General features: G+C 48.3%; 1 protein-coding gene across 2 annotated transcripts in view; it reads right to left on the reverse strand.

The window, feature by feature from the left end:
* LOC147659483 (uncharacterized) overlaps window positions 1-13,043 on the reverse strand; it is a 254,835-nt gene that overhangs the window by 212,668 nt on the left and 29,124 nt on the right. The window lies entirely within an intron of this gene.

The raw sequence follows: 13,043 nt of genomic DNA on the forward strand, positions 1-13,043 counted from the left end.
TGTTTAAAGGGAAAAGAAATGTATGTTACGCTGCAGCCTCTCATGGCACCAACAAACATAGGCAATGTCAGGGCATGGCAGGATGTAGGGAGAAGTTCCTTGGCTTGAAGCCCGCCATGGTGACTCTGCGTCAGACTCTACTGTGTTCGTTGTAGGACATTGCTGCTGCTGGATTGCGGTGCCGCTCCTTATTGTTGGTACTGGTGCGCCTTATTTTCCTTGCTGTGACACGCACTGGAGTGCAGTGCCACATGTTTCATTGCCGCTGGTGTGACTTACTTGCTGCATATCTTTATTGCCGCTGGTGTGCCTTACCTTCTTTTGCAGCAACACGCGCTGGAGAGCGGTCTTGCTTTGCCTTCCCCTTTGTGGCAACACCTGCTGAAGCACGGTGCCACTTATGCCCTATAATTGCAGAAGCGCTTTTCATTTCTTTCCCCACACATTAGCGCAGGAGTGCTTTTATTTATTGTCTTTGCGACATGCACAGGAGTACGTTGTCGCATGTACTTTTCCTTTCGGGCAGGAGCGCACTGAAGCCCTCTCTATCCTGCTGACTCTCACATCTTCCAGGTGACTATATATTCATGATGACTCCCTTTGTGTGTATGCTGCATGTGTGATCCTGGGGATAGGAAGGGCTAACACACTAATCATATGGTCCATTATTTAGCTGGTGATCCAGGGACAGTTCCCTAAAATCGATAGGAGCACCCACCATGTCTTCACGTAGATATCTCCATTTTTAGGATTCCTTCCCTGATCCCATCCTTGTCCTGTTCAGTATACATTCTCTTACTAGGCAAATGCAGGTGACGGTGAGGTTGTTCACGTCGTCTCTGCGAGATTACTCCACAAGTGTACCAGGTAAGACTTGTGAGGTCCTGAAACCTCCATCGTGTGACGGACCTCTAGTTAATGCTTCACACACATCGCTCACCACCATCATGTGATGGACCTATAATCGATGCTTCACACACATCGATCACCTCCATCACGTGATGGACCTATTGTCGATGCTTCACACACATCACTCACCCCCATCATGTGACGGACCTATAGTCGATGCTTCACACACATCGATCACCTCCATCATGTGACCACATATAGTTGATGCTTCACACACATCCTCACCTCCATCATGTGATGGGCCTATAGTTAATGATTCACACGCATCGCTCACCTCCATCATGTGACCACATATAGACGATGCTTCACACACATCGATCACCTTCATCATGTGAAGGACCTATAGTCGATGCTTCACACACGTCACTTGCCTCCATCATGTGATGGACCTATTGTCGATGCTTCACACACATCTCTCGCCTCCATCATATGATGGACCTATAGTCGATGCTTCACACACATCTCTCGCCTCCATCATGTGATGGACTTATAGTCGATGCTTCACACACATCCTCACCTCCATCATGTGATAGACCTATAGTTAATGCTTCACACGTATTGCTCACCTCCATCATGTCATGTGAGGGACCTATAGTTAATACTTCACACGCATCGCTCACCTCCAATATGTGACCACATATAGTCGATGCTTCACACACATTGCTTGCCTCCATCGTGAGACGGCCCTATAGTCGATGCTTCACACACATTGCTTGCCTCCATCGTGTGACAGACCTATAATCAATGCCTCACACACACACACACACACATTGGTCACCTTCATCAAGTGACTGAGCTATAGTCGAAGCTTCACACACATCACTCGCCTCCCTCATGTGATGGACCTATAGTCGATGCTTCACACACATTGCTCTTCTCCCTCATGTGATGGACCTATAGTCGATGCTTCACACACATCGATCACCTCCATCATGTGACCACATATAGTTGATGCTTCACACACATTGATCACCTCCATCATGTGACGGACCGACAGTCGATGCTTCACACACACACACACACATTGGTCGCCTTCATCAAGTGACTGAGCTATAGTCAAAGCTTCACACACATCACTCACCTCCATCATGTGAATTACTTATAGTCGATGCTTCACACAGACACACACACATCACTCGCCTCCCTCATGTGATGGACCTATAGTCGATGCTTCACACACATTGCTCATCTCCCTCATGTGATGGACCTATAGTCAATGCTTCACACACATCACTCGCCTCCCTCATGTGATGGATCTAGTCGATGCTTCACACACATTGCTCACCTCCCTCATGTGATGGACCAATTGTTTATGCTTCATACACATCCTCACCTCCAACATGTGAAGGACCTACAGTTGATGCTTCACACACATCCTCACCCCCATGATGTGAAGGACCTAAAGTCGATGCTTCACACACATCACTCATCTACATCACGTGACCATATATAGTTGATGCTTCACACACATCTCTCTCCTCCATCATGCAATAGACCTATAGTCGTTGCTTCACACACATCGATCACCTCCATCATGTGATGGACCTCTAGTCGATGCTTCACACCCATCACTCATCCCCATCATGTGACCACCTATAGTTGATGCTTCACACACATCCTCACCTCCCTCATGTGATGGACCTATAGTCAATTCTTCACACATATCCTCACCTCCATCATGTGATGAACGTATAGTCGATGCGTCACACACATTGCTCATCTCCCTCATGTGATGGACCTAGAGTCGATGCTTTACACACATCACGCACCTCCATCATGTGACCACATATAGTTGATGCTTCACAAACATCGCTCGCCTCCATCATGTGAATTACTTCTAGTCGATGCTTCACACAGACCAACACACACCGATCACCTCCCTCAAGTGATGGACCTATTGTCGATACTTCACACACATTGCTCTCCTCCATCATGTGAATTACTTATAGTCAATGCTCCACACAGACAGACACACATCGATCACCTCCCTCATGTGATGGATCTATAGTCGATACTTCACACACATCACTCGCCTCCCTCATGTGATGGATCTATAGTCGATATCTCCCTCATGTGATGGACCAATTGTTGATGCTTCACACACATCCTCACCTCCATCATGTGAAGGACCTACAGTTGATGCTTCACACACATCCTCACCCCCATCATGTGAAGGGCCTACAGTCGATGCTTCACACACATCCCCACCTCCATCATGTGATGGACCTATAGTTAATGCTTCACACGCATAGCTCCCCTCCATCTTGTGATGGACCTATTGTCGATTCTTTACACACATCACTCATCTACATCATGTGACCACATATAGTCGATGCTTCACACACAATGCTCACTACATCATGTGATGGACCTATTGTCGATGCTTCACACACATCGCTCTCCTCCATCATGTGATGGACCTATAGTCGATGCTTCACACACATCAATCACCTCCATTATGTGATGGAACTATAGTCGATGCTTCACACACATCGCTCACCCCCATCATGTGACGGACCTCTAGTCGATGCTTCACACCCATCACTCATCCACATCATGTGACCACATATAGTCGATGCTTCACACACATCGATCACCTTCATCATGTGATGGACCTATTGTCGATGCTACACAAACATCGCTCGCCTCCATCATGTGATGGACCTATAGTCGATGCTTCACACACATCAATCCCCTCCATCATGTGATGGACCCATAGTCGATGCTTCACACACATCAATCACCTCCATCATGTGATGGACCTATAGTCGATGCTTCACACAGACAGACACACATCGGTCACCTCCCACATGTGATGGACCTATAGTCGATGCTTCACACACATCAATCACCTCCATCATGTGAAGGGCCTACAGTCGATGCTTCACACACATCCCCACCTCCATCATGTGATGGACCTATAGTTAATGCTTCACACGCATAGCTCCCCTCCATCTTGTGATGGACCTATTGTCGATGCTTTACACACATCACTCATCTACATCATGTGACCACATATAGTCGATGCTTCACACACATTGCTCACTACATCATGTGATGGACCTATTGTCGATGCTTCACACACATCGCTCTCCTCCATCATGTGATGGACCTATAGTCGATGCTTCACACACATCAATCACCTCCATTATGTGATGGAACTATAGTCGATGCTTCACACACATCGCTCACCCCCATCATGTGACGGACCTCTAGTCGATGCTTCACACCCATCACTCATCCACATCATGTGACCACATATAGTCGATGCTTCACACACATCGATCACCTTCATCATGTGATGGACCTATTGTCGATGCTACACAAACATCGCTCGCCTCCATCATGTGATGGACCTATAGTCGATGCTTCACACACATCAATCCCCTCCATCATGTGATGGACCCATAGTCGATGCTTCACACACATCAATCACCTCCATCATGTGATGGACCTATAGTCGATGCTTCACACAGACAGACACACATCGGTCACCTCCCTCATGTGATGGACCTATAGTCGATGCTTCACACACATCAATCACCTCCATCATGTGATGGACCTATAGTCGATGCTTCACACATATCAATCACCTCCATCATGTGATGTACCTATAGTTAATGCTTCACACGCATCGCTCACCCCCATCATGTGACGGACCTCTAGTCGATGCTTCACACCCATCACTCATCCACATCATGTGGCCACATATAGTTTCTGCTTCACACACATCCTCACCTCCATCATGTGATGGACCTCTAGTCGATGCTTCACACACATCGATCACCTTCATCATGTGATGGACCTATTGTCGATGCTTCACACACATCGCTCGCCTCCATCATGTGATGGACCTATAGTCGATGCTTCACACATCTCTCGCCTCCATCATGTGATGGACCTATATGTGAGAAGTTGGCCTGATATATAATGTTCACTATTCTAGTGAGCACTTTGTATCAGTCCAAACAACCCTTATGGTGATTGGTTGTAAGTCAACCTTATAGACCAGCTATCCTAGTAGCGTGGATACGAGCAGTCTTCGGGCTAAACTCTAGAGGGCGTGTTAAGCCAGCTGTTATACCATCACATATACCCCTTGAACACCAAGTGAAAGGACACCACACAAGTGTTATGAAAATAAACAGTGTATTTATTTAGATCACAACAGCCCTGTACTCTTTATGAGGACAGGGTACTAAGCACACAACAAAACTCTTACGAAAATACTTTAAGTTGCACAATTTACACAAATGCCCGAGGGGCACGAAAAACCATATACTCTAAAAGTGGAATGTGAAATTACTAGCAGGTAAGTACTGTACTAATAGGCTTTGGAATCGCTAGGACTACGTTACTGAACATTCAGATTACTAGTAGGAGGCCTAGGGGACTCGGGTGCAGAGTGTGTACTCTCACGCGGGATGCGGGACAAAGTCTATGGGAGCTAGTAAAAGCAAAGTTAGTGTTCTCGGGCGAACCCGATAAGGTAGGTTGAAAACAACAGTGGATCTGGACCCTTGGATAGTGAGGCTATGCTGGGGCACCGAAATGCCGAAGTTACCTAGCCCTGGGGCTGCAGCTGCATAGGTCTGAAAAGACGTCGGGAATCCTCGTTGTCGAACCAGGAGCCTGAAGAAAGAAGTTGCTGGCAGGCGACCAGTGAAGATAGTTCGAAGTGATCCAAGCCTGGATCGAAGATGGATGACACCTGAAAGCAGAGGGGACCAAGTTCGTGACCACTAGCCAGTGATCAGAGGGCACCAGGAGGGCACCGGATGGTAGTCACCTCGACCAGGTGAGTGGGCGACGCTGTGCTCTGCAGTCTCACGGACCAGGAGGCGTTGTCGGCGACCCGGATGGAGGTGCGAGCTGTCCCACGATGGTTGATGCTGTCGACGTCGCTGGACCCAGGATTGGGGCAACAAGTCTTGGCAAATTCAAGCCCACGCGGTGGACTCAAAATGGCGTCTGGAGTGGACCAGGAGGGTCCGGGGTGCTCCTCTTTTGGAAGGGAGCAAGGGCCAGTCTGGAGCAACCAGACCAGCAGCGGTGATGTCGTCGGGCGTCGTTAGGAAGGCCACAAGCCAGCGGGCTAGTAGCCAAAAAACGCAGTGAGCAGCAAAAAGCAGAAGGGCCCCACGCAGATCTCGTGGATGCTGGGAGGCTGGACTTCGGTGCTGGAGCTGCTCAGGGTCGGGGCTTCTCGGACCCCAAAGCACTCACCAGAGGATCCCTCGGCGGTCGTGCTGGATAGAAGTCGTGCAGTTCTGATGATGGCCGGTCCCTCGAGGTCTCGTCGCACCTACGGTTCTCAGCTTAGCTGTATAGGTCAGAGGTGCCAGGGAAGCCGGGTCTCGTCGGGCTGGTCGGTCGGATTCCTGAGGAAGGACGTGCAGCAAACCGCAGAGTTCTTAGATGGTGCCTGCGGATGCAGGGTGACTACTCCTTAGCCACAAGGGAGAAATCTTGAGAAGAAGTCGAGAGTTCCTTTCGTAGAAAGTAGTTTCTTGATTCAAAGATGATCTAATCTGGAAGGGTCCCCGCTCCTGCCTTTATCCTAAAGAAAGGGCTGGGTACGCGACTAGGTCCTGCCCTAGGGGTGGGACCAGGAAGGGGGTGGTTACACCCCTCTCCCATGCCGGACTTTCCCCAGGCCAGGGGCTGGTGTGCCCCTGGAACTGGTTCTAGCCGGCAGATGCGTAGTGAGCACCGGGGTGCCACTTGCAGTCACCTTCCTGTAAAGCCCTGCCTACCCAGGATACACAAAACCCTGTCTGGGATGGTTCTAGCACCGCCCCTGACAGGAAACCCTTTGTCCAAGCTCTCCTCGCTGGAAGGACTCCCAGCAGCAGGAGGTCAGACTCGTGTCTGTGGTGGCAGCATCCATTTTGTGGAGCTGAGGCTTCAGTTAACTTTAACCGGGGTTCACAGTTACATACATGTCGTGTCCCTCTAGAAGGGTGGAATGCTAACCCCGTCGCCAGAATTGGCGAGGGGTTAGTATTCCAATTCGTATGACACCTTACTCGACATGTTTTGATAAAGCGATACCAAAGATAGCATTTAACCGCGAGGATTATAATGCACTGAAGAGTATATGGTATGCGTTATCATGGAACAGCTATTAGGACTTGGTTCCGCAAGCTGCAAACGGGCTCAGCTCATGCCAGAGCACCATCTCAAACGATTCCAAGCACTCTGCCTTCAGGATTGTCAAGGCCTGCCATAGGAGTGGCTGATAGGAATCTGTGTGTCCATTTTTAGGGTTAGATATAGGTATACTATATCTAAAGCAAAGGGTGATTACACCACCTTGCCCCAGCTGTCGTGCAGCCAGTTGTGTCAGATTTAGATGGCCATCCAGGGGTGGCATAATACATGCTTCAGCCCCTGGTAGGCCCTGGGTACACCTATGCCCTGAGTTACAGGGTCTGACAAGGTGGCCCAGTACCAATTGGAAATGTACCTAAGGTACATGGAATCCATTTTAGTGAGAGAGCAGTAGGCCTGGGGTCCTGATTGGCAGGGCCCCAGGTCAACTAAGTCGGAAAACCAGCAAAACACCAGGCAAAAAGTTGGGGGCAACCATAGTCAGGTATCCACCTTCCTACACTATAGTCGATACTTCACACACATGGATCACCTCCATCATGTGACCACATATAGTTTCTGCTTCACACACATCCTCACCTCCATCATGTGATGGACCTATAGTTAATGCTTCACACGCATCGCTCACCTCCATCATGTGAGGGACCTATAGCCGATGCTTCGCACATATTGCTCATCTCCCTCATGTGATGGACCTATAGTCGATGCTTCACACACATCGCTCACCTGCATCATGTGACGCCATATAGTTGATGCTTCACACACATCCTCACCTCCATCATGTGATGGACCTATAGTAGATGCTTCACACATATCCTCACCTTCATCATGTGATGGACCTATAGTTAATGCTTCACACGCATCGCTCACCTCCATCATGTGAGGGACCTATAGTTGTTGCTTCACACACATCGATCACCTCCATCATGTGATGGACCTATTGTCGATGCTTCACACACATCGCTCTCCTCCATCATGTGATGAACCTATAGTCGTTGCTTCACACACATCGATAACCCCCATCATGTGACGGACCTCTAGTCGATGCTTCACACCCATCACTCATCCCCATCATGAGACCACATATAGTCGATGCTTCACACACATCGATCACCTTAATCATGTGATTGACCTATTGTCGATGCATCACAAACATCGCTCGCCTCCATCATGTGATGGACCTATAGTCGATGCTTCACACACATCAATTCCCTCCATCATGTGATGGACCCATAGTCGATGCTTCAAACACATCAATCCCCTCCATCATGTGATGGACCTATAGTCGATGCTTCACACACATCAATCCCCCCCATCATGTGATGGACCTATAGTCGATGCTTCACACGTATCCTCACCTCCATCATGTGATGGACCTAATGTCGATGCTTCACACACATCGCTCACCCCCATCATGTGACGGACCTCTAGTCGATGCTTCACACACATCGCTCACCTCCATCATGTGACCACATATAGTCGATGCTTCACACACATCGATCACCTTCATCATGTGATGGACCGATTGTTGATGCTTCACACACATCACTTGCCTCCATCATGTGATGGACCTATAGTCGATACTTCACACACATCGATCACCTCGATCATGTGACCACATACAGTTGATGCTTCACACATATCCTCACCTCCATCATGTGAGGGACCTATAGTCGATGCTTCACACATATTGTTAATGTTAATATAAATTTATTAAGCGCACGCACGCCCAGGGGCTTCATGGCGCTATAGAGGAGACACAGCACACCGGTTAGAGGCAGAAATGGGACAGCTCAACAATACGCCTGGGAAAAGAGCCAGGTTTTAAGGGAGCGTCTGAAACTCAGGATGTTGTCGCTCAGTTTTAATTGAGGAGGAAGGGAGTTCCAGAAGGTGGCTGCAAGGTGGTCAAAGCAGCAGCCTCCGAGACGCTTCCTCTTATAAGAGGGAATGCTCAGAAGGGATTTATGAGCGGATCGAAGATTACGGGAAGGGTTATATCTATTAAATAGATCTCTGATAAACTGAGGGCCAGAGTCATGCAAGGATTTAAATAGAATGCACCCAGTTTTGAAGGCTACTCGCTGCTCAACGGGCAGCCAGTGTAGCTGTTTCAGCCCTGATCTGACAGACTGCCTTTTGGATAGATTCAGAATAAGTCTCGCAGCCTGGTTTTGAACCAGCTGGAGGCGTTTTAACTCTCCAGCTGGAAGCCCGAGGTAGAGGCTATTGGAAAAGTCTAGTCTGGACAGGACCAGAGAAATGACAATCTGGGTAAGGGCAGCCGAGGAGAAAAAGCAGGCAATTTTCTTAATTTTCTTCAGTTGAAAGAAACAGGATGACACAACTGCGCCTACCTGTCTTTTCAGGGAGAGATCCTCACTGATAAAAATCCCCAAGCTCTTAACTGAAGATGACTTGGACGGAGGGACTCCCATGCTAGATGGCCAGAAGCTAGGGTTCCAGCTAAGTACACTCTGTCCAGGCAAGCCAAGTTCAGTCTTGCCAGGGTTAAGTTTCAAATGATTGCAGCTCATCCAACTCAGGATGTGAGACATGGTGTTTTGAAAATCTTCCACTGAGTCCTTGGTGTTTAAAGGGAAGATGAGCTGCAAATCATCTGCATAATTGAAGATGGTAACATTTGCTTCCCTGAGAGAATACAGAAGAGGGCGTAGGTATAAATTAAAAAGCAAAGGTGATAATGACGAGCCCTGAGGTACTCCACAGGTGGTAGGTATAGTGGGAGCTGTGAAAGAACCCAATCTGACAGATTGAGTGCGGCCAGTGATAAAAGAGCGAATCCAGCTCAGTGCAGGGCCCCTAAGACCTGCTTGCTCGACACGGTTGACCAAGATGGCATAGTCAACCGCGTCGAACGCCGCCGAAAGGTCCAATAGTACCAGAGCCTGGTGGATCCCCCTATCAGCGTTCCGCCTCAGGGTATTCTGCACCGCGAGGATGACCGCCTCAGTAGAGTGACAAGGGCGGAAACCCGCCTGATTGGGTGCAAGATACTCTGATTCTTCAACAAATTTGGAGATACTGTCACAGACGTGAGCCTCCAAAAGTTTGGCACAGTAAGGCAGCAGTGATATAGGCCTATAGTTGAGAGGGTCCAGCGGGTCAGCTCCGACTTTTTTTAGCAAGGGAATGAGGAGAGCTTTTTTAAGGTTGTCAGGGACTTTACCCTGTGAGAGGGATCCGTTCAGCATGGAAAGAATGCCCTCAGGAATGGTAGATCCCACCTCTCTCAAAATGTGTGGGGGGCAGATATCATCAGGTGAGCCTGATTTAACCCTGGCAAAGAGTTTAGATAAGATGGCACCATCAATAAGGGGAAAAGATTCCATGATAGAGGGGTTGTAATAAGTGTCAGCCAGAAGGGAGGGGGACGGAGTGATAAGGATACTTTGTTTTATAGTACAAATTTTGTTAAAGAAAAAAGAATTCAAGGAGTTGCAGAGATCCTGGGTAGGGGCCACAGGTTGAGAAGTCCTGTCACTGCGACTTTCCACGATGTTAAACAGTTCTTTTGATTTATTGCGGGAATTAAGGATTTTTGCCGAGAAATAATCAGTTTTATGTTTTTGGATGATTTTCTGATAATCCTTTCGGGCCCTACAGTAATTGGCTTTGTCTAACTCAGAGTATGCTGTTCGCCACTTCCGCTCCTTTTGACGAACTTCAAGTTTTAAGGCTTCGAGGTGGGGTGTAAACCACCTGTGAGCGTCATTGGGGCGGGAGCGGGGAAAGTTAGAGCAAGGAGCATGCACATCGGCGGCCTGAAGTAGCCAGTTGGAAAAGGCTTCTTCATTCCCATCAATATTCTGATCTAATGAGGGGAGGGATAAAGTAAGAGTGTCAATAAAGGCGGAGATGTCAACGTTTTTCCATATTCTGACTTTCCCTCCTTTCTGAAAAGGCTGTTTTTGATTTTTTGCAGTGGTGATAGTAAAGTGAATCAGGAAGTGATCCGACCAGATGCAAGGGGTGATGGAATTAATAGCCAGAGGAATGTTCTGTGACCAAATTTGGTCAAGGCTATGCCCTTTTTCATGGGTGGGTAGATGTATTTGTTGGGTCAGATTCATATCTAATAGGGACTCTTTCAACGCAGCGGCCTGAGTATCCAACTCAGTAGAGTTCAGCCAGAGATTGAAATCGCCCAGCAGCACAATTTCTTTGTGATTAATTATTAAAGGAGCAAGATGTTCTGCTAAGGATGCCGCAAAGGTGGGCATATTTTGAGGGGGACGGTAAATGAGGATCATAAGTAGTGATCCGCTGTTGGTGTCCATTTTAAAGGTCATATTCTCAGATCCTATGAGATCAAAAGACGGTAAAAGAGAACATTTATGTGTATTGTGAATAATTGCTGCAACACCCCCACCCCTTTTGTCGGCAGGTCTGTTAACATTAAGAATATAATAGTCAGAAGGAACTGCTGCCAAAATATACGGTAAGGAGTCTGCATTGAGCCAAGTCTCTGTGAGGAGTAAGAGGTCGGGTTGCTCGGCCTGAAGCAGGAGAAATATGTCCGTGTGATGTTTGACCATGGATCTAGTATTTAAATAGTAACATTTGAGAGTAATCTCAGGGTCGGGTGAGGGAGGAGAAGATAAGGGATTGGGGTACGTGGGTTTATTAGCCGCGTATTTAGGGTTCAGAATGCCATATGTGGCAGCGCGCTTAAGTACGTACGCAGGTAGGGCTGGTCCCGGGCTATCAGGAGGTCTAAGTTGCAGCACGTCAAAGGAGGAATAGGAATAAGTTTGACCAGGGGTTCTGGCCCCAGGCCCCGGACTGCCGCGGACGGGCGCAGACGGGCTTGCCCCAGGCGCGCCTTCGGCGCGCAAACGGCGCTCCCGCTGAGCTCGTCCGCTGCGCTTCCGTTGGCAGCACATAATATAGGGGAAAGGGGGGTGTGGCCTACAGGGGGCGTGGCCTCAGTTCTCGCCGGCTTTGGCGTTTTCAGAGGAAATAGGTGGTCTGCGAGCGAGCGAAAGATCCGCTACTCGCTGTGCTCTATGTGAGTGCCCTGGCGCTTTGCTAGCGCGTGGTGAGTAGTTAAGATCAGCAATTTAACAGAAACAATTTTACAAAATAAACAATTTAAAAACCTCCCGGCTTCCGCCTCAGGAGTGCGCGTGTAACATATTGCTTATCTCCCTCATGTGATGGACCTATAGTCGATGCTTCACACACATCGCTCACCTCCATCATGTGACGACATATAGTTGATGCTTCACACACATCCTCACCTCCGTCATGTGATGGACCTATAGTTAATGCTTCACACGCATCGCTCACCTCCATCATGTGATGGACTAATAGTTAATGCTTCACACGCATCGCTCACCTCCATCATGTGACTGACCTATAATCAATGCTTCACACACATACACACACACACACACACACACTGGTCACCTTCATCATGTGACTGAGCTATAGTCGAAGCTTCACACACATCACTCACCTCCATCATGTGAGGGACCTATAGTCGATGCTTCACACACACATCGCTCACCTCCATCATGTGACGACATATAGTTGATGCTTCACACATCCTCACCTCCATCATGTGATGGACCTATAGTTAATGCTTCACATGCATCGCTCACCTCCATCATGTGACTGAGCTATAGTCGAAGCTTCACACACATCACTATCACTCACCTCCATCATGTGAATTACTTATAGTCGATGCTTTACACAGACACACACACATCGGTCACCTCCCTCATGTGATGGACCTATAGTCGATGCTTCACACACATCAATCCCCTCCATCATGTGATGGACCTATAGTCGACGCTTCACACACATCGCTCGCCTCCATCATGTGATGGACCTATAGTCGATGCTTCAGACACATTGCTCATCTCCCTCATGTGATGGACCAATTGTTGATGCTTCACACGCATCGCTCACCTCCATCACAAGACCATATATAGTCGATGGTTCACACACATTGCTTGCCTCCTTCGTGTGACGGACCTCTAGTCGATGCTTCA

The sequence above is a fragment of the Lissotriton vulgaris genome, unplaced genomic scaffold (genome assembly GCF_964263255.1).
Source record: "Lissotriton vulgaris unplaced genomic scaffold, aLisVul1.2 SCAFFOLD_2085, whole genome shotgun sequence".
Taxonomy (NCBI): domain Eukaryota; kingdom Metazoa; phylum Chordata; class Amphibia; order Caudata; family Salamandridae; genus Lissotriton; species Lissotriton vulgaris.